A 21931-nucleotide genomic window follows, 5' to 3' on the forward strand; every position below is an offset into this window, starting at 1 on the left:
CAGTCTCAAGGGCATGGAGGAGATTCCAGGAGACAGGCAGTTATTCTAGGAGAGCTGGACAGGACCGTAGAAGGTCCTTAACCCATCAGCATGACCAGTATCTGCTCCTTTGGGCAAGGAGGAACAGGATGAGCACTACCAGAGCCCTATAAAATGACCTCCAGTAGGACACTGGTATGAATGTCTCCCGACCATACAATCAGAAACAGATTTCATGAGGGTGGCCTGACAGCCCGATGTCCTCTAGTGGGCCCTGTGCTCTCTGACTGGCGCCGTGGAGCTCGATTGGCATTTGAGAATACCAGAATTGGTAGGTCCAACACTGGCACCCTGTGCTTTTCACAGATGAGAGCAGGTTCACCCTGAGCACATGTGACAGACGTAAAAGGGTCTGGAGAGGCTGTGGAGAACGTTATGCTGCCTGTAACATCGTTCAGCATGACTGGTTTGGTGGTGGGTAAATCTACTTCTGAGCATATGTTTTATTATGACTCTTTTTTAAACAAATGTACATTTTGTAGGAAAGAAAGCACATTTCAGTAGATCAGTGTAGTGAGCTGCAGTTACACTCTGATGGGGATGTGGGAGGAAAACGAAGGGGTGAATGTGAGAAACGACAGTGAGAAAGAGAGAGAGAGAGGCGCTGCAGGGCGGAGGTTCAGAACTTGAGAGGCGCTCGCATTCTGGTGGGATGTCAGACAGCTCCGACTTACAACTGCACTGCTAACTTTCCTTACCTCACCGGTGATTACGACTTTACTATAAATGACACGAGCTGAGCGGTGGCAGCAGGAAGGACAGCAGAGTTCCCGTCCTGAATTCATCACTGTGTGAACTTTACATGCCCTCCCTGCGCGTCCCAAGTTACCAACAGGTGCTCTTTTTCTACCACAATCCTAAACCATTTAAGTTTAGTGGACGGGCGACATTTAAGTGGCCATGATGTGTGTCTGATGTGCTCTGCTTTCAGCGTCCAGTCCCGTGACTGTTCCTGCCTTGCCCCCTATACATGATGAGATAGGCTTCAGCCACACTGCTCAGTATTAACGGAATTTAGAAAATGGTATGGAACGGTATAAGTAACTCCGATTAGGCAATTCTGCTTCTTTTCGCTTCATGTTTTCCCCAGCTTGTGCTGTTGCGTGACTTTATTACAATAGCGAAAGTGAAAGAAAAGAAGCTGGGGTGAGCTGGCCTGGCGCAGCCTGTGGTGCCTTTTGTTTCTTGCAGACAGCACTGAGATCCTTCAACTGGAATATTTATAACACTCACGTAGAGGCGGCGATTCGAATGGACCGAGGCCAACGTTAAATCTGGTACAGGATTTCCATGTGGAGAGGAGCGACCGTCGCGAAAAGGTCCGTATGTCCCGATCGCATAAATGCAGCCCTTTTGCTATTGTACATTATGTAAACGTTTGTACATATGTTTGTAATTTATTCATGTTTACTGAGAATTACCATATTGTTACGCTTGTGTGTGTATAGTCAATTCATGTTTTGTTGTTCACGGCCTCCAGATTCAAATGGAGGAAATGGGCGGTGGCGCCTGTAGCAGTCCCTACTACTGTATTTTCCTAAGTTCCTGCGCTGAGGAGGCGGCCTGTGTGCTTTCTGTCGATTTGCGTCAGTCAAGGCAGACACAGCGATTACAACGTTCATGATCACTAGAGGAGTAAAAGCCGAGCATTTCCACAGAAGGGCGCGTGTGGATTTGTTTTTGTACTTCATTTCTCTTGCAGCCTTCATGTTCAGGGATCACGTACAGCAGGGGGTAACGTAACTCTGGGCACCATGCGTGCAGCAGCCGCCCACACCCACTCACGGGGGTACGTGTAGAGGGGCCAGAGAAAGTAACACATGCAGTATGTCTTTGTAATGATGGAAAAAAACAAGAAACACGTAGAAAAGGGCTGGTGGGGGCATACATGGTCCACGCAGATGGTTTGTGGGTCAGGATTTGCACCCCTGGACCTTCGAGGAAGCGTATTAGTTACCATTGAGTCCACTGCATGGCACGCGGACCGGCATCGCCTATAATGGGGAATTTCCGAGGTGCCGTTTAACCAAATGTGAATTATCTGACAAACTAGGCTTCATTTTAAATTGTGAAGGACGCCCATTACTGAGGGCCCAAATACCGGTGTCACCGAAACTGAAATAAATAGGGTTTAGTAAAAAGATTGCGAATCTGCTGTAGAAATTATAAGAGTACGCGAAAATGGGCATCTTCAAACAGAAAATCAGATAAATGTAACGATGCTTAAAGTTAAGTTTATAAAAACAACACTTTGGCAATGCACACTTAATCAAATACTCTTTTGATTAATTGACGATTAAAATGGCTTTTAAAAGACATTTACTTTAAAAGTTAACAAGTGTTGTTCCTTATTTTGTACTGGACTCTCTTTCAAGGAACAAAAAATGTATCCATTCTTGTTAATCACAAAATATTTGAGTATTTTCTTGTGTTTATATTGAGTTATCAATTTGTTATTCACTGAATGCAGTTGTGCTATTAAGGCTGATTCACTGTTTCTTTTTACCTTTTATTTCTTTTTAAACCAAATACTGACCACATTGTGGCTCATGCTTCACTTCAGTTCACTTTATATACTGTGTGTGTGTATATATAATGTTTGATAAAAATATTTATGATGTGCAAAATAACTTGTTTTCCATCATTCTCAAAAGCTAAAGCTGTTGTAGTAATCCGCTTGCAGTGGTGCATAAATAAGCAAAGATACATAAAGTTAGTAGTCTGAGTCTAAACAGCAGCCAAATACTGAAATATGGAGGTAGGAGGGTACATTCAAAAAATTATTTATTTGAAGAACTACGTTTACACAAAAAAACATTTACCACCTTGGAATTTGTCACATTTTATTTTTAATTGTTAATTAAAAATGGATTTAATTTGGCTTTTTTGACATTAATCAACAGAAAGAGACGCTTTAATGTCAAAGTTAAAACATATCTGTGTAAAGTTGTCTAAATTAATTACACATATATAACAGAATTAATGACAAAAACTAAATTTATTCGTCTGTAATGCAATATTATCCTCATTAATAAAACCCCTGTGTGCGTCCAGCTGTCCGTGTGTCTTCTGGTGAAGTGCGCATGCGTGGGGTCGCGCCGTGGACGCACACCCTGTAAGCTGGGCACACAGTGAATGGCCTAGCCGCGGTCGCGCATGATAAGGAAGGCACACAATACAGTGACGCATATTACAGCCACATACAAGCCAGTATTACTATAAGAGAAAATATTACGGATGTAGTTACTAACAACATGCCACCCAAAAAAAAAAAAAACCCGACAAGTAGGACAAAAGACACAGACAATCAAATCCTATATAACCACCATCTCCTGGAAGAACGGTCAGCTCAACAAGTAAACATCAACAAAAGAAAGACTGAAAAACAAAGAAAAATACGAGCAAATAGGTCGATTGAAGAAAAAGAAAATGAGCGTCAGAAAAACGCTAAAAGAGAAAGACTCAGAAGAGCAAACCTTAGAAATAGTTGGCATTTACTTGCCAGAATGAGTATTCAGCCACGGTCAGTTATATGTTGCATTATCAAGAGTTAGAAGTTTTCCAGGTTGTGTCGTCAAGGTTGTAGATGGTCCTGAACAAGGCAAACTGTTGCCAAACTCAGACAGAATATTTACAAGAAATGTTAATGTGAACACTTCCAAAGGGTAAATCCTTTTTATAAGCATTGTATATTTAAAAATTCTAGAGAAAAGAATTGAGAAATTCAAAATAATTTATTGTTATCCTAACAATAGACAAACTATTTACTCTACCCATAGTGGAAGGGATTACAGTGACAACTTTTTGTGAGTTACTCTGACTTATTTTAATTAAGTGCAAAAACAATTTTTTTGTTAAACCAAATTACTGAATGTCAATTGAAAAAAGTTTACATATGTAGATTGCATACTCTCACATTACGTGAACATTTCTTATTAATGAATTAAGCACAAATTGCTAACCTGTGTTTTTATCATCATTAATTTTGCATTTTAATGAAACTGGCAAGTCATCTGATCATTTGGGGCCTCATGTACAAATGGTTCGTACGCCTGTTTACTCGCACACGTCGAGATGCATAAAAACTAAACTTGGCGTAAAGCCACACACACTTTCACGGTAGCCCTCACCTTGTATATGCACTTTTCTGCTCGGCTTTGCAAACTGTTGGCACCCAACATCAAAGCAGTGCTACTGTTTCTGTGTCATTTCCCTTTCTTTTGCATATTTGCATCTATGACGACAGCTTTATCAAATACTGTTATCAAATACTACTGATTACATATCATTTACAAATTAAAATTACTTGATTGTAATCATTCTGTAACAATATAATGGTGCGTGGAAAGGTCAACCTATTCCTTTAAAAAAAAAAAATTTTATTGATTTTATTGTATTCATTCCATGCAAATAGATTAATTTTTACAAAAAATAGGATAGAAAACAAATCAACCCTCACTCCTGAGAAAGAGAGCATGGCCAACGGAGTAAAACTTAAAGCTTATAAAAGTAAATAAATTGATGAGTTTAGACGGATAAAGATAAATGGAGAAGAAAAAGAAATGGGAAGAGTTACTTCCTCAGTGCTTTAAGAGCTTATTCTAAAACATTATTGATTAGATCCTGCCAGGTTTTGAAAAAGTTCTGCACAGATCCTCTGACTGAGAATTAGATTTTTTCCAATTTCAAATAATATTAAACATCAATTACCCACTGACTTAAAAGAGGAGAGTTAGGGACGGTTCACGCTCAGAACTCGTACGCGCCTGCATCATGGCCGCCACGCGCATAGACATAGAATAACTAGACTCCTAGTCTAGGGTGGGGGTCGACTTGTTCTTAATTTTACTTTTTGTAAAAATTGATTGATTTGTATGGAATGAATGGAATTATATTGATACAATTTCAAAAAAAAAAAAAAGAAAAAAATAAAAAGAATAACTAGACTCAGCCATATTGAGTGGCACTGCTGTGGAGTGAAGTAATGGATAAGATGCCTCACACATGTTCTGCTTGAGATTTTACAAACCGCTGTACGCTCCAAACCAGATCCCGGGGGATTACATTTCATAGGTGGGGCTGAACAATTGTTTTGGTTATATTTGGCCATTAGAAAATCACGTTTTATAATCTTTACTTTAGCTACGCCAGGCTAAGCTAGCAAAGCTATGCGTTTATGTGCTCAAGTGAGCCTCCAAACAACGTTTTTTCTAAACGTATTTAGTCACTAACTATGTCGATTGTTGTTAGCTCTTAACATTTCTCAAACTTGATGATGTTTTTTCTCAAGGAGCACATTGAGGAAACACAGTTTGAAATTGACAACCATCATTTTATGCTCATGTCTTTAGTTGTGTCTGTCTTCTACAAACTAAGGCTGCACCATATTGCCAGACTAAATACTCTCAAATTACAGAATCTGAGTGAGCGAGAGGAGTGTAAGTCTGTAGGAGATCAGTGAGGTTGTGGAGAGCTTTAAATGTTAAGAGCGGTATTTTGTATTGTATTCTGTAGTTAACAGGGAGCCAGTGAAGTTGAGAGAGAATCGGTGTAGTATGTTCAGTGGATTTAGAACAGCAGGTTATTATCCTGGCAGCTGAATTTTGAAGTTGTAGCGATGGATACGTTTTATGGGATGCCAGATAGAATAGCATTACATTAATCTATACGTGAGGTGACTCCGGCATTAACCAATACTTTAGTACTGTGTTGCGTAAGAACAGGACGAAGTCTAGAAGTGTTTCGGAGATGGAAGAAGGCAGCCCGAGAAATGTTACTTATATGGGAGGAATTATTTAATAATAATAATAATAATAATTATTATTATTTAATAATTGCCATTATTAGTGTATAAATGGATATAAATAATTGCATTTAAACGATTTGCCAAAATATGTTGTATGTAAACGATACTCTTTTAAACGTTACTGTTTTTTCATTAGAAAATCCGGTTTCCACGTCTACCTGTATTAGTTTAAATGGTACTTTTGCCACTCGCAATAAGGCGGACGCGCTGACGTATCGTGGTGACGGGCAACACAGTGAATCGGCGTCTATCTATATACAGTGGAGTGCGGAAAGTATTCAGACCCCTTCAATTTTTCACTTTTTGTTATATTGCAGCCATTTGCTAAAATCACTTAAATTAATTTTTTCCCTCATTAATGTACACGCAGCACCCCATATTGACAGACAAAAAATAATTTTTAAAATTGTTGCAGATTTATTAAAAAAGAAAAATTGAAATATCACATGGTCCTAAGTATTCAGACCCTTTGCTCAGTATTTAGTAGAAGAACCCTTTTGAGCTAATACAGCCATGAGTCTTCTTGGGAAAGATGCAACAAGTTTTTTACACCTGGATTTGGGGATCCTCTGACATTCCTCTTTGCAGATCCTTTCTAGTTCTTTCAGGTTGGATGATAAACATTGGTGGACAGCCATTTTTAGGTCTCTCCAGAGATGCTCAATTGGGTTTAAGTCAGGGCTCTGGCTGGGCCATTCAAGAACAGTCACAGAGTTGTTGTGAAGCCACTCCTTCGTTATTTTAGCTGTATGCTTAGGGTCATTGTCTTGTTGGAAGGTAAACCTTCGGCCCAGTCTGAGGTCCTTAGCACTCTGGAGAAGGTTTTGTCCAGGATATCCCTGTACTTGGCGCATTCATCTTTCCCTCGATTGCAACCAGTCGCCCTGTCCCTGCAGCTGAAAAACACCCCACAGCATGATGCTGCCACCGCCATGCTTCACTGTGGGACTGTATTGGACAAGTGATGAGCAGTGCCTGGTTGTCTCCACACATACCGCTTAGAATTAAGGCCAAAAAGTTCTATCTTGGTCTCATCAGACCAGAGAATCTTATTTCTCACCATCTCAGAGTCCTTCAGTTGTCTTTTAGCAAACTCCAAGATAGAACTTTTTGCCCTTAATTCTAAGCGGTATGTGTGGAGACAACCAGGCACTGCTCATCACTTGTCCAAGCTTCACAATTTCAAGGAAAGACAGACGCCTTTGTTAATTTGCAGTTGTGACTTGCCCAGCCCAACACATGTAACTGAGTCAAAAGTACTGGCAATGTTGGCACAGTGAAATAATGAAATGAATGAGATTTACTGTGTAGTTCAATGGGAACAGTAAAGGGTTAAATACCATTGCGCCACCCTAATTTTCACAGTTTTGACAAAAGACGGACACTTTTATTTAATTGCAGGGAAAACGGATAAGCAGACACCTCGAGCCTCATTTAAAACGAGTAAAGAAAAGTTGGATTCATAGTAATCTGTTTGTTGTCATGGCAACTTTTATTTTATTTGATTGTGTAATGTACAATATCGCTGTTTCAGAAAACCCTCAGATATAAGTATTTATGGGATGCTTTTATTAAATCGTTTTTCTGATTATATGCTCAGACTGCCAGTCCCATCCCTTGTTGGTTTGTGTTGGTTTTCTCTGAGCTCCCCAGTCCAGCCTTCCCGACTCTCTTCATTGCCCAGTTTGCACATCCACATCAACTTGTCTTCACTGTACTGGCGTCTCCTATAAAGACCTGCATGTTAAGATGACTGGAGATTCTAGACTGAGTATGAATGAGTGTGGGTGTGTGTGTGTGTGAGAGTATCCTGGGATGAACTAACATCACTTCCAGAGTTGGTTCCCATCTTGTAGCCTCAGGTCATTATGATTAAAAGCCTGAAACAAAAAATAGAACTGTTCAAATAAATTTAAGATAGGACTTGTGCAGCATGAGGAAACATTAATAATTATGTTCACTTTACATATAAGTGGCAATATTACAATATGTAGAGTGTTTTTTATTTAGCTGAACTTCAAGGTGTTGTTTGGGTATATTTATAGAATGGGTTAAAGAAAGAAACCAAAGGTTTATGTGTTTTTAAACGGTGACCCTGTTGTCATTGCTAGCTGTCCCATCCGTCATCCACACTGCCCCTCTATTAACTCTTTGAGGGCTGAATATTTTTCCAAAAACAATGGTTTCACTCAGAAATCAACATAAAGCGTCTGTTGCTGCAGACTGTGGCTGCCAGTTTGCCAAGAATGTGCGGCAGGCTTGCTGTCAGGCTGTCTTTGAATGGCTGGGACAGCAGCAGCGGTCATGGTCACAATCTGGTTTCTAACTCTTATCATTGTTAAGTGGCGGTCCTCCCTGGTGAACATTGTCAGTACCATGACTAGCTGGGGACCAATCAGCTGAAACTGGAGCCTCACATTCGTTTTGATCACTTGTATCAAAAACTGAGTCTGACAAGTCATAGTCCAGTTCAGAAATAATAGGCAAAATGTCGTCCACAGAGTATTTTGATTCATGCATTTGCTTTGATCTCTTGCCAGATGTCAGTGCCATTTTACCGTTGTGTGTGCCTTGCTACTCGAGAGCACAGGAATCTCAGTCAAACCAATGAATCTAACTTTCCTTCTAGCAATGAGAGTCCAACTGAAATGTAATGGCTGGTTTTGTCACAGTGTACAGGGGATTGTCATCGTCAACGCCTCCTTTTGACAAAAGTCAACATCAGCCCTGAAAGAGTTAATGTCTCTGCTCTCGTGAGTTGAGAATTTGTTCTTTTGGTTCTGATTGAATTCCGGAATTGTGGTAACACCATGCTGGGTTGTGACCATGAATGCTGTTACGTCTGACTTGTCATCTTAGTTCAAAGTGGACAGTCTGTAGCACTTAAATTATGAAAAAAACCTGCAAAAAGGAGTTAAACAAAAACCCTTTGATTTCCCTTTGTGTTGCGCTGCACTTCCACACTTGATCAAGCCGCAGCCTGCAAAGCACACAATACTCTTTAGTATATTACAGTAGATAGAAACAGCATGCGTCCTTACCTGGCTAAGTCACGATAAGCTCTGGTCATGTTGTCTGCTAGCGCTAATTCTATCTTGAGATGTTTCTCTTGATCTAACCCAGCAGGTGGCAGTATTGTGCAGATTGTAGCACAAAGATAAAATCAAACCCCGTGAACGCCAGGATTAAAAATTGGGTTCCAAAGTAACTATCTAATCCATACAGTCCTAGAGAGCAATCATGCAAAATTTGACTCAGATTAGTCAAAGGGTGTAGGGAACAGACAGAGAGTCATTCAGTTTTATATATTGATTGTAATTGTTTCAAATTGACACATTCTTTAGAACTGCTGCTTTGTGGCCCCATCAGACTGATTTTAAATCCCCTTCCAAAAACAGTCAGCACACACTCACAATCATTGATAACAGGATCATTTAGAGCTGCCAGATTATGCTGACACACATGTACCTGGGATGTTCCAGGAAGGCTGCCCTACTTTGAGAAAAATCCAATATGGATGCAAAAATAAAAAGGTGCCACACTGTAACATCTAATGAATGAGATTTACTTTGATGTTTGAAGGGCACTGTTAGGGTTAGAAAGCATTTGGACACCCCAAGCTTCACAATTTCAAGAAAAGACAGACGTCTTTGTTAATTTGCAGTTGTGATTTGCCCAGCCCAACACATGTAACTAAGTCAAAAGTACTGGCAATGTTGGCACAGTGAAATAATGAAATGAATGAGATTTACTGTGTAGTTGAACAGGAACTGTAAAGGGTTAAATGCCATTGAGCCACCCTAATTTTCACAGTTTTGACAAAAGAAGGATACTTTTGTTTAATTGCAGGAGGGGTTTTCCCAGCCAATTGCAGGAATATGGGTCAAATGGACTGGCAAAGTTGGCTTACTTTCAAATGTAATGAATGGGATTTAATGTAATCTTTGATGGAAACCGTAAAGGGTTAAATGCCATTGGGCCTCCCAAATTTTCAGTTTTGACAAAAGACAAATACCTTTGTTTAAATGCTGTTTGGTTTTGCCCAGACCTATGCAAGTTTATTAGTCATATGGACTGGCAAGGTTGCCATACCCTCCTATCTAATGAATGGGATTAAATGTGAAGTTTGGTATGCAGTGTTAAGGGTTCAATGCCATTGCCAATGACACACATGTACCTGAGATGTGCCAGGATGGCTGCCCGACTTTGAGAAAAAATCCAATATGTTTGTAAAAGTAACTTGCATACTGCACACAAACAGTGGCCAGTCTGGAAGTTTAATGCAGGAGTTGTCCAGTATTTTCAAGATGGAAAAAAAACAAGTTTTGGAAAGCTTCAGGATGTGATACTGTCAAAGATAATACCTACTTAGCCATTTGGTTCAGTAAAACTAATGTTTAGACCTACTGGGTTAAAATGACTGCATATTGTAGCAGCCTGTCTCATTCCCTCAGTAAGTAACATTCACAGACAAATTGTTCTCACCCATCCATCTATCCATCCATCCATCCTCTTCCGCTTATCCGAGGTCAGGTTGCGGGGGCAGCAGCTTGAGCACAGAGGCGCCCAGACTAACCTCTCCTGACCACTTCTTCAAGCTCTTCTGGGAGAATCCCAAAGCGTTCCCAGGCCAGCCAGGAGACATAGTCCTTCCAGTGTGTCCTGGGTCTTCCCCAGGGCCTCCTTCTGGTTAGACGTGCCGGAACACCTCACCAGGGAGGCATCCAGGAGGCATCCTGATCAGATGCCTGAGCCACCTCATCTGACTCTTCTCGATGCGGAGGAGCAGCGGCTCTACTCTGAGCCCCTCCCGGATGACTGAGCTTCTCACCCTATCTTTAAGGGAAAGCCCAGACACCCTGCGGAGGAAACTCATTTCAGCCGCTTGTATTCGCGATCTCGTTCTTTCGGTCACTACTCATAGCTCATGATCAGGAACGTAGATCGACTGGTAAATTGAGAGCTTTGCCTTACGGCTCAGCTCCTTTTTCACGATGACAGACCGATGCAGAGCTCTCATCACTGCAGATGCAGCACCGATCCGCCTGTCGATCTCACGCTCCATTCTTCCCTACTCGTGAACAAGACCCCGAAATACTTGAACTCCTCCACTTGGGGCAGGATCTCTCCCCCAACCCTTAGAGGGCACTCCACCCTTTTCCGGCTAAGGACCATGGTCTTGGATTTGGAGGTGCTGATTCCCACCCCAGCCGCTTCACACTCAGCTGCGAACCGATTCAGAGAGAGCAGAAGATCACGGCCTGATGAAGCAAACAGGACAACATCATCTGCAAAAAGCAGTGACCCAATCCCGAGTCCACCAAACCGGACCCCCTCAACACCCTGGCTGCGCTTAGAAATTCTGTCCATAAAAGTTATGAACAGAATCGGTGACAAAGGGCAGCCCTGCCGGAGTCCAACTCTCACTGGAAACGGGCTCGACTTACTGCCGGCAATGCGGACCAAGTTCTGACACCGGTTGTACAGAGACCGAACAGCTCTTATCAGGGGGTCTGGTACCCCATACTCCCGAGCTCCCCACAGGATTCCCGGAGGACACGGTCGAATGCCTTTTCAAGTCCACAAAACACATGTAGACTGGTTGGGCAAACTCCCATGCACCCTCTAGGATTCTGCTAAGGGTGTTCTCACCCATCCTCTTTTTAAATTCATTGACACAATTAATTAACAACATCATCAGAAAAATGTCATTTGGTGAAAAGAAAAGTATAACTGGGTATCATCTGCATATGACTAATAATGAATGATTTCTATTGATAATTTGTAATGGAAGCAAGAAAAGTGAAAACAGTAAAGGTCTGCGTTCTGAGCCCCGCAGGACACCATATTTACTGTCCAGTGCCTGAGAGCCCGCTGTACCTTCACAGCCCGTGTAACTGAACAGAGTAGTCAGTGGTGTCACGTAAGTCTAAGAACATAATTAATTCTGAACTGCCTTAATCGGAGGACTTTAAAATGTCATTTAAAACACAGGTTAGTGCTGCTTCTGTACAGTGTTCAGTGTAAAATAGATTGTCTAAAATAGATTGTGATGTATAAGATGAGTCCTAAGCTGAATAGCAACTACTCTTTCAAGTGTTTTAGAAAGATATAGTATGAAATTGAAATAGGCCTATACTGTATCTGTTAAGTGTGTGTGGGTCTGGCTCTGATTATTTTATTATCAGTCTGATAACCAACACTTTTAGTGCGTCAGGAGCGGTGCCATTCAGTAATGAACTGTTGATCAGGCTAAGAATGGGTGCTGCGAGACCCACCATTGAGCTTTACACCAGTTTTGTTGGGACTGAGTCTAAGAACAGGTAGTAGGTTACATTTTAGAAATTAAAGTTAGGATTTTCATTTCTGTTATCAAGTGGTACCCTGAAGGTCATTCTTAGGATAAATAGGAGAAATGATTTATCGTTGTAACTTCAGTGAGTGTGACATTTCTATAAGAAGTTCCTGTTTTTTTCTGGTACTTGTGTGTTTTTATAGTAAAAAGTCTTATCCTGTCACTTTTTCAGAGATGGAGCTCAGAGTGACACTTGAAGCCCTTTTTCTGATGACTGTCTTTCATTTCCCAGGATGTCAACAGGAAGGTGAGGATGACTTTGTATTATTGACACATGTTGACGTGACCTATCTGTGTTAAATCATGTGCAGTAAAATAAAGGTTTATTTAACTGTTTTACAAATTAATTAATTTTCTTTTAAATTATGTGAAAAGACACAGCAAGGATTGAATCAATTACTAACTGATCTACCTGTCATAAAAAGCCATGTGTACTGACTGTGAACGTTTCTTGTAACTACCACAAATTTTTATGTTTAGCAGTATAGCAGCTGAAAAGTAACTAGAAATTGCAAACAGGTATTATGAGGTGTTGTGTATTATAATAACATTATTAAAATACTGTATGGAATTATAATGTGCAGGAGTTCCATTTAAGTTCGCCAAGTGTTTTAAGTGTCAAATAAAAACAAGAAGAGAGATTAGTGAGAATTAGAGGTCAAACATGGATGCATTTCTCATTTCTTCCAGTAGTGACAATATTAAATAAATACATAAATAAATAATGCACTTTGTTAGTTTCAGTTCAATGCACTTAAACGTTAGATAAGGTCATAATCCCAGTTTTTGGGCAGTTGGCACTCATGTTTACTTCTTGGGCAGAGGGGCAGTTGCAGACACACCACTGGGTTATGTTTGTTGGTTGGGTGGCTTTGCCTAAAAAATGACTCTGGTCTGACAACATTTGTGTAATGGAAATCAAGTCTGATACAGGCATTGGGCAACTGGACGTTTAATAAATTAGGTAGATATTTAGAATCAAAGATTTCAAAAACTTCAAACGAAAAATAGTCAAGTGTCAGAGGGTTTACATGACTGTTTCCTAACAATGACTTGGCAGCTTGGGTGTGAAAAGAGGCAGAGAATATGGCAGCCAGTTATGAAGGTAATTTCCATTTTTGAACTATTAAGAGTTATCACTTCCAGAAGTTGTACATTTCTATTCTTTTTTTTCTTCTTGCACTTCAAAATTTTTCAATTTCTTCTTTAGAAACATTTGAAATTATTGTCCCTAATAATCCTGTTGTTGGCATTGCTGGGAAATCTGTCATCCTCCCGTGCCACATATCTCCGGCTTTAAGTGCCGTGGACATGGAGATCACTTGGTCCAGAAACTCAGAGCTTATATACGGCTATTCAAGTGGAGCGGAGAAGATCGATGATCAGCATTGGAATGGCAGGGTGGGACTGTTCACGGATGAGCTACAAAATGGCAACGTATCTCTGAGGTTACAAGACGTGCGAGTCTCTGATCAGGGCTCATACACCAGCAATGTCCTGACATCGACTTATTTCAGAGATGGAACGTTTGCATTAGATGTTGTAGGTAAGCAGAAATAATGTTGTTGGGAAACAGATTAAGTCAGATTATGTCTTATATTGCTTTCTAAATTAAATTCTATCTGACTTAGCATCAAGAGGACATATAATGCGATGTAAAACGATGTAGTCATGTTATGTAATTAGTGTCTTTTCAGCATTAAAGGAGAGAACTGTTTGTAATTTAAGCTTACCAGTTACCAATGAAAAAGCTGTAGTTGTTGATTAAATTATTTTGTGTATTTAGGACATTTGTGAATATGCTGCATTGTTTTTAAAGGAATGTTTTATTTTAATTCAACGTGTTATTGACTCCGGTTCCAAGTATCCAGGCCTGAATCCCTAGTCACTGTCTGTGTGGAGTTTACATGTTCACCCCGTGATCATGTGGAGTTTTCCTCTCATCCCAAAGACATGAAAGTTTATCTAACTGGAGACTCTAAATCAACCAAGTATGAGTGTGTGTGCGTTCTGAGATAAACAGGAATCCTATCTTGAAATGATGCTTGTCCGTGCTTGATTCAATGATAGGCTGTTGCTCTTTTTAAAGATGTTGACGAGAAAACAAAACCAGAATTGAAATGGAAATTCTTTTGTTCATTTATGTATGCAATAATTTCATAAAAATATACTCTCACTGAAAAAATTATTACAAACACCTGTACACCTGCTTTCCCATTATTTTATTTAATCAGCCAATCACATAGCAGTATCAAAATACATAAAATCGTGCAGATGCAGGTTAGGAGCTTCAGTTAATGATGACATCAAACATCAGAAGGGGGGAAAAATGTGATGCAGTGATTTTGACTGTGGCGCGATTGTTTGCACCGGACAGTCTGGTTTGAGGATTTCTGTAACTTATTTTTTTGTTCAAAAGTCTCCGGAGTTTACTCAGAGTGGTGCAAAAACAAAAACATCCAGTGAATGGCAGTTCTGTAAGTAATAACTTATTGATAAGAGAGGTCTGAGGAGACTGGCCAGGCTGGTGTGAGCTCACAGAAAGGCTACGGTAACTCAGATAAACACTCCGTTCAATTGGAGAAGCAGAAAAGCTTTCTGGGTTTACAAAACATTTAGCCTTGAGACAGATGGGCTACACTAGCAGAAGAACACATTTATGTTAGCCAAGAACAGAAAGTTAAGGCTGCAGTGGGCACAGGCTCAACAAAACTACACAGTTGAATACTTGAGAAATGTAGCCTGGTCTGATGAATTTTGATTTCTGCTTATGTACCCAACCAGCCTTGTGACAACAGTCCAGTCTGGAGGTGGTGGTGTAATTGTTTGAGGAATTTTTTTCTTAGCACACTTTGAGCTCATAAATTCCAATAAATCTTTGCTGGAATGCCACAGTCTATTTAAGTTTTGTTGCTAACTTTGTGCATCCCTTCATGGCCACAATTTATCCAACTCCCAATGGCCACTTCCAGCATGATAATGCATATGTCACAAAGCAACGGTCATCTCAAACTGTTGTTCAGGAACATGGCAATGAGTTTAGTGTTCTTCAGTGGCCTTCCCTTGTCACTGGATCTGAATCCAATAGAAGACCTTTGGGATGTGATGGAATGGGAGATTTGCGAATGTGTAGCTGACAAATCTGTGGACATCGTGTGATGCAATCTTGTCAACGTGGACCAAAGTCTCAAAGGAATGTTTCGAACATTTTGTGGAATTCATGTCATGAGGCTGTTTTTAAATGGAGGCCCAACTAAGTATTAATTTAGTGCTCCTGATGATTTGATTAGAGAGTGTTTATACACACTCACACACACATATACATACACATACAGTATACATATGTATATATATTTCAATAAAACTCTCTGCTTTAATGCTTAAATAATGTTTACTATACAAAAGGCATAGAAAAATGACATATCAGTTGGTGTCTTTACATGACTCAATGGTCTCTTTTCTCTTCATTTAATAATATTTTATAGGTAAGCCTGCCATTGTAAAAGCACTTTGAGCTACATCATTTGTATGAAAATGTGCGATATAAATAAATATTGTTGTTGTTGTCTTGTGTCTTTTTTTCCTCTTTTCTAGGATTTGGAGAGGAGCCTCGTCTTTTTCTCGACAGCCCCCCAGGAAATGAAATTAAACTGAAATGTGAATCACAGGGCTGGTTTCCTAAACCTACTTTGACATGGAGAACACTAATGGGCCAGGACTTAACAACACGTGCTGACACTACGGAGAATCAGGACAAAGTCTCCCTGGTTGGAGTGAGCAGCACACTTTGGGTGACTGAGATGGACAGACATGGAGTCATCTGTGTAATTGACCATAGAGAAACAAAGACAAGCATTGAAGCACAAATTGAAATTGATGGTTAGTAATTAATCTGCTGTAACTGATCCTCCTTCTTAAATATCACAATGTCATGGAAGTGCTGAGTGTGCCACCTGCGTTTACTTTGCATATTGAGGTCTGTGAGATTTTGTTGCCCACCTAATGTGGGCTCCCATGTGTAAACTCAGTCACTGCTGATTTGATTTAAGTGGCCACAAAGTCTTCACACTTAACTCAATATACATGTTACATACATCAGAATAAAGAGAAGACATTTCTCTGTCACAATATTTACATCTGGAGAAGAAGTTGCATGTTTGGAATATAAATTTCAGCACAATAAGTTCAATTATGTTTTTACCAAAAATATACTTTCAATATTAATTCATATTAGCACAAATGCTGCAGTAAGCTTCTGAACACCATTAAAGTGATGCACAGCGTATCAGCAATAGCCAGAAAAAATGGTTATGAAATATCCACAGGTAACAAGTCTATGTTTATTTTTTTGAAGTATAAAAAAATGACTGCATTATGAAGATGCTTTACTGGAAGCACTAGATGCTAGATATCCAAATGAAGGCCAGCTATTGTTATTTTAAAATGTATAAATATCGTAAAGGAGCTATGCTGTGAGAAGAAATTACAGCAGAATAAAGTTGCACATTCAGTATTTTGCTGATCTCTTTATTTTATACTTTTTTAGATTTTCCTTCTCTGGACAAATTACAAAGTCACAATCATAAAAAGTCCTGCTATTACTCTTCACAACTCAATCAAACAGTTGGTTATTTCTTTGGGGAGTTTTGTTTGATAGTCGACGTCCTCACAAAGCCGTCTGCTCCAGTTAGTGTTGAGCAGGTCACCTCGTGTCGAACTGCAGTGTGTATCACACGGCTTTAAAATGTCTGTAGTTAAAACCTCATTTGAAATGGACATCAAGAAAGAGATTTACAGTGTGTGGTGTGCAGATCTGTGTTAGCTGAAAATATGTTATTGTATTGTAGAAAAGATTTTGTGATTTTAGAGCACTTTAAAAGAAAGTGATGTTTACAGGTAGAGAGACTGTATATTAAGAATATTCACAAAATCTTAAATTATGTCAAAGCTTGTTAAAATAATTGGTGGATAATTTATTTAAATAAGTAGATTAACATTAACCAACTAAATGTTTGTGTAATTAATTTTATAATGTTTTGTTCATTGTGAATGTTCATTTTATAATATGTTATTTAAGGACATAAATTAAGATGACCCTGAAAATGTGCACATGTAAAGTCAGGATCTGTCATGGATGTTGATCTGTCCTTACAGTGATATTAGTGAATAATAATGCTTTTTTTTAAATGTGATCTGGAATTATAATTATTTTGTCAATGAAAATTTAAGTGTTCAAAATTATAAAGTTTCTCTCTTGAAACTGTGGCTGGTAAAGTCATTCAAAGCTTTTCCTTTCCTTTCTTTCTGAAGATGATTTTTTTAGTCTCGTCTCACCTGGATGGAAGACGTTCTCAATAATTTTAATACTTTTTGGAGTGGGAATACTGCTGTCTTTACCTGCTGCGGTGTATTTGTTCAAGAAGTCTAAAGGTACGTGTCATCTGCTCATTGGTAATGGGGTTTAATTCTGCTAGAGTCTTACTTTTAATCGCCTCCAGCATTTTTGAAAAACAACCGTTAGATTAAAGCTGAATAAAAAATAACCCACAGCTTTGTAAGAAAACCACTTCCTAGTGTATGTCTCATTGCTGTCCTGTCAAACTTTTAAAATCTCATTATGCCTCATCTTGTAACCCTGAATCGAGGTGCTCCTGCATTTGAGGGTTTCTTTTCCTTTCCTCTGGGCTGCATACATTTGTTGTTTAGAGTTTAACACTGAATATTAATATATTAGTATTTACCAGTTACATTTATCCAAAGCAGCTTACAAATGATGTCAAAATAATTGAGTGAAGTTCAATTGCTTGTCTGTTTTGTAATAAGTGTTCCATGATTTATTATTTATTCCTTGAAGATGTTTTTTTATTGTAGTTCCATATCTTCCTATTGTCTTTTTGTCATTATAGCAGTGGTCATTGTCTCCTTATACTTTCTTTTTCATGGAGCTGCATTAGTAGGAGACAACAAACTGGAGTGCTGTGCTGTACAAATGCATAAATGACATTTAACAGATGTGTCAGCTATTGTTCTTTCACATCACACAACATTTAGTTTTAGCATCAGGCAATGCCAGTTACAACTGAAGTAGACCTAACTGGCCATATGAGTAAAAGTGTGGATGCATCAGCTTGACTGTCGTGATGCTGTATGTTGTGTGCTTTTACAATTTTTGCTGGATAGGCCATTTGTCTTTAACATTATCATGTTTATTGTGTAAAATGTGGATTTTTTTTATATGTGTTAAAAAATAGGACATCCCATGTTCCACATGCAGTTTAAAGTTAGGGAAGTCTTCCTCATAGGCCAGCTTTCACAAGAGACCAACACCTGGTTCAGTTTTCATTGACAGAATCACATGAAAGGGATTATGAATAGCACTGAAATATTTTTGTATTCCATTACATCATGGAATCTCATTTCAAAGTCACCCTAAACTCCTCCAGCACTTCGAGAACCACTTGGTCACTGAAATCCTTCATCACTTCCAGTCATCACACTGATCTCAGTTTAGCAAAGTGATCTTTATTAGGTATACATGGAGCCATGTTTTTTTCTTTCTTTGAGAACTGGCATTGGACACATACTTGTTCCTAGGTGTTTCCTCCTCCCTTGAAGTTTAAGGTAAAGTGTGCCAGTCATAAATTCAACATCCGATAATTCACTCAGTATACTACGTGTTTCATACCTGGCTAGTCACCCATTGTAGTGAAAACAAATATGCAGTGCTAGGAGGAGGCACACAGAATTTTCAAGTTCTCTGCCACAAGACCATCTCATTGTAAATCGCCTGCTGTTCATGGAAGCTGAGCTCAAAGACTTTATCAGAGTCAATGGGTAGAATATAAATCAGATATCAGCAGGCACTGCTAAGTAAGCAGCGAAATCCAACTGCTGTCTAATTTAACTGGATTTGACACATTCAGTCACTTAACCTGCTAAACTGCATTAGGAATGTTTGAATCTTCCATCATCACAACTGGAATATTCACTTGATTTGTTCTTCCTCAGAGCTCTGGCAACAGCATCTAAATTCACAAATAGTGTCTTGTTTGTTGTCAATTAATAACAATGATAAAGTAAAGAATAAAGTGTGATTAGTATATTAATATTATGTATATCAGAATATATCTTCATAATTTTGGACTTGGCTTTTAAATTTTGTTATTCTTTTTTACAGTAAAAATAGAATCTGAGAAGCAACGTCTTGAATCAGGTAAGTTCAGGTAAAACACCCAGGCTGCCCCTGATATGAGTTTGTGGGACACTGTCTATGTATAAAAGTTAGATCAATCACATCTGCTTTGTCAAAATGATAATAAATATTACTTTATGTAAATACATGTTCAATGCATAAAACCTAAATATAATATTAGTAAATTCTAGCTCTGCTTTCCGGCATTGCCCTACTCAGAAAGTTAAAGGTGAAGAGATAAAAAGGATGAGAGAAATCATTGAAATAAAAACAAATTTTCTTTTATCACATCCCTGTTAAGATCGTGGCCACTCATTCTAACCGCAAGCCACATTTCAAATGGTCTGCTACCAAAACTTATTACCTTTAAACTTGTTGCATTTGGTAAAAAGAGGAGTGATAAGCATGGATTATCAGGATTTTCTTGATTCCTTCTGCAAAGAAAAACTTAGAAACACTTCTAATCGAGCTTCATTAGTAGCTAAATAGCACAGTGCCACCCCAACATGGGAAGCTACTCATAAAGTTTTAAACACTTACAGGGTGGCTTGTGTTTGATTCATTCAAGTTATCTTTGTCAACAGGGTTTATAATTTTGTACATTCCCATTCACAGCTTTTCTTTGTTATTATTAACATTCAATTTTGAAATATAGTTTTTTTTTTTAAATTAATGTTCATGAAATAATACTGTATATTATGTGTGTTCTACAACAGGACATTTCCATCCTTTTTCAACTGTCCATTTTATATTTTCAGGGAAGAAAATTACATAGCATTGTCACAAACGACCAGCACCCTTCATTTGAAACAGCCTGTAACAAGGCGCCATATTGTGGGGACCCCTGCAGCTTTTGGCCTTCTGTCATCTCTGCAGGTCTCCATTATAACAGATAATTTAATCAGAAATTAATTCATGTTTGACTAAGCTTTCAGATTTTGCTGTTTCACTTACCAAGCATGGAGTTCATCAGCAGAGTTGTCAGGAATATTTTAATACTGAAATATCCCATCAGAACTGTTTATTTTTTCCAAAACTGAATTCTTAAGGAACTCAGCCTTGTGTTTCAATTTTTAGGGCAAGTAATTTGATAAAATAGCTAACATTTACCCCAATTTTTTAAAAATGCAACAAAAAGCTGCAGAAGGTAATTGTATCAAACTAGTCAGTTTCTTTTTTTATTTTAATCCTTACTTAATGTACTGTATAAGCTTTCCCAAATTGTCAAATGAAAACATTCGTTTTAGGGTGTTTTTAGTTAGTGTAAAATATACTATGTAAAAGGAAGCCATTAAATTCATAATGAGGATGCATATTTTTTAATAAAATATAGAATTGTTTTCTGGCATTGCCCAGTTCTATTTCTAAATGTCACAGTTAATTTTACTTTACAGTTGACTGAACAAAAGTACAATTTCCAGTGAAGACAGAATTTTGACTGGAGATGTTGGGCTTCAAAATATCAACTGACAGGAAATAGCAGCCATTTGAAATAGATGAGATAGTTTGACAGGATGAGAGAAATCATTGAAATAAAAGCAAGTTCTTCTTCATCACATCCCTGTTAAGATTGTGGCCACTCATTCAAACCCCAAGCCAAATTAGTTTTAACTGTCATTCACCAATCAGCGTTAAAGATACCCTTTGATATCATAAAGGAGGCTCCTAATGGTCGACGATATCAGATATCCTGAGCTTCCCACTCTTACTGTATATCCAGTATGTTGTAGGCATCAGAGGTAACCTATAAAGCTGGATGACAAGTTATTAACCAAGAGAAAACAAAGAGTACAGATAAGAGCAGAATGGGTCATCAGTGTAGTCCCTCAGGGGGTCTTTCCTTTCTGATTTACATTAATGAAATATATTCTGGTATAAATAGTAAACTTATGAAAGTCAAAGCTGGACAAATGGCAGATACTGAGGAGGCAGCAAAAATAATTCAAAATGACCTGGACAATCTTCAGAATTGGGAGAACATTTGGAAAATTTAGTTTAATATTGAAAAGTGCAAAGTGCTACGTGGACAAAAACTACTTCAATTAGAAATACAAGATGGGAAATCACTGTCCTACAGGAAATAATGTCTGAAAAGGATTTATGAGTTTAAGTTGACATAATGTTTTCATTGTCTAATCAATGTTCAGGTAAAAAGGTAAATAAAATGTTGAATATAAATCAAGGGACATTATGGTTAGATTATATAATACATTAGTGAGACCCCATCTGCAAAAAAAGCCATTGCAGCACTTGAAGCTGTGCAGAAGAGAGTAACAAGGTGTATCCCAGAACTAAATCTGTTTAGTCTCGAGCAGAGCAGAGTACGTGGGGACCTAATCTGGATTTTCAAAATTCTTTAAGGCATTGATAAATTAGATCCAGCAGAATTCTTACAACTTAACTGTGAATCACATACTTAAAGACGCCAGTGTAAATTAAGGGAAGTGAATTTAGGACAGAATAACCTACCAAAGCATGTTGTTGAAGAAGAAGCCTTGACAACCTTTAAGAAGATGGACTGAATGGTCTTCACTTGTTT

General features: G+C 38.6%; 1 pseudogene; it reads left to right on the forward strand.

Annotated features, from left to right (window-relative positions):
- Nucleotides 1–1580: 1580 nt before the first annotated feature.
- Nucleotides 1581–21931, forward strand: part of LOC120524656 — a 79881-nt pseudogene continuing 59530 nt past the window's right edge.

This window comes from Polypterus senegalus, chromosome 1, assembly GCF_016835505.1.
Source record: "Polypterus senegalus isolate Bchr_013 chromosome 1, ASM1683550v1, whole genome shotgun sequence".
NCBI lineage: Eukaryota > Metazoa > Chordata > Cladistia > Polypteriformes > Polypteridae > Polypterus > Polypterus senegalus.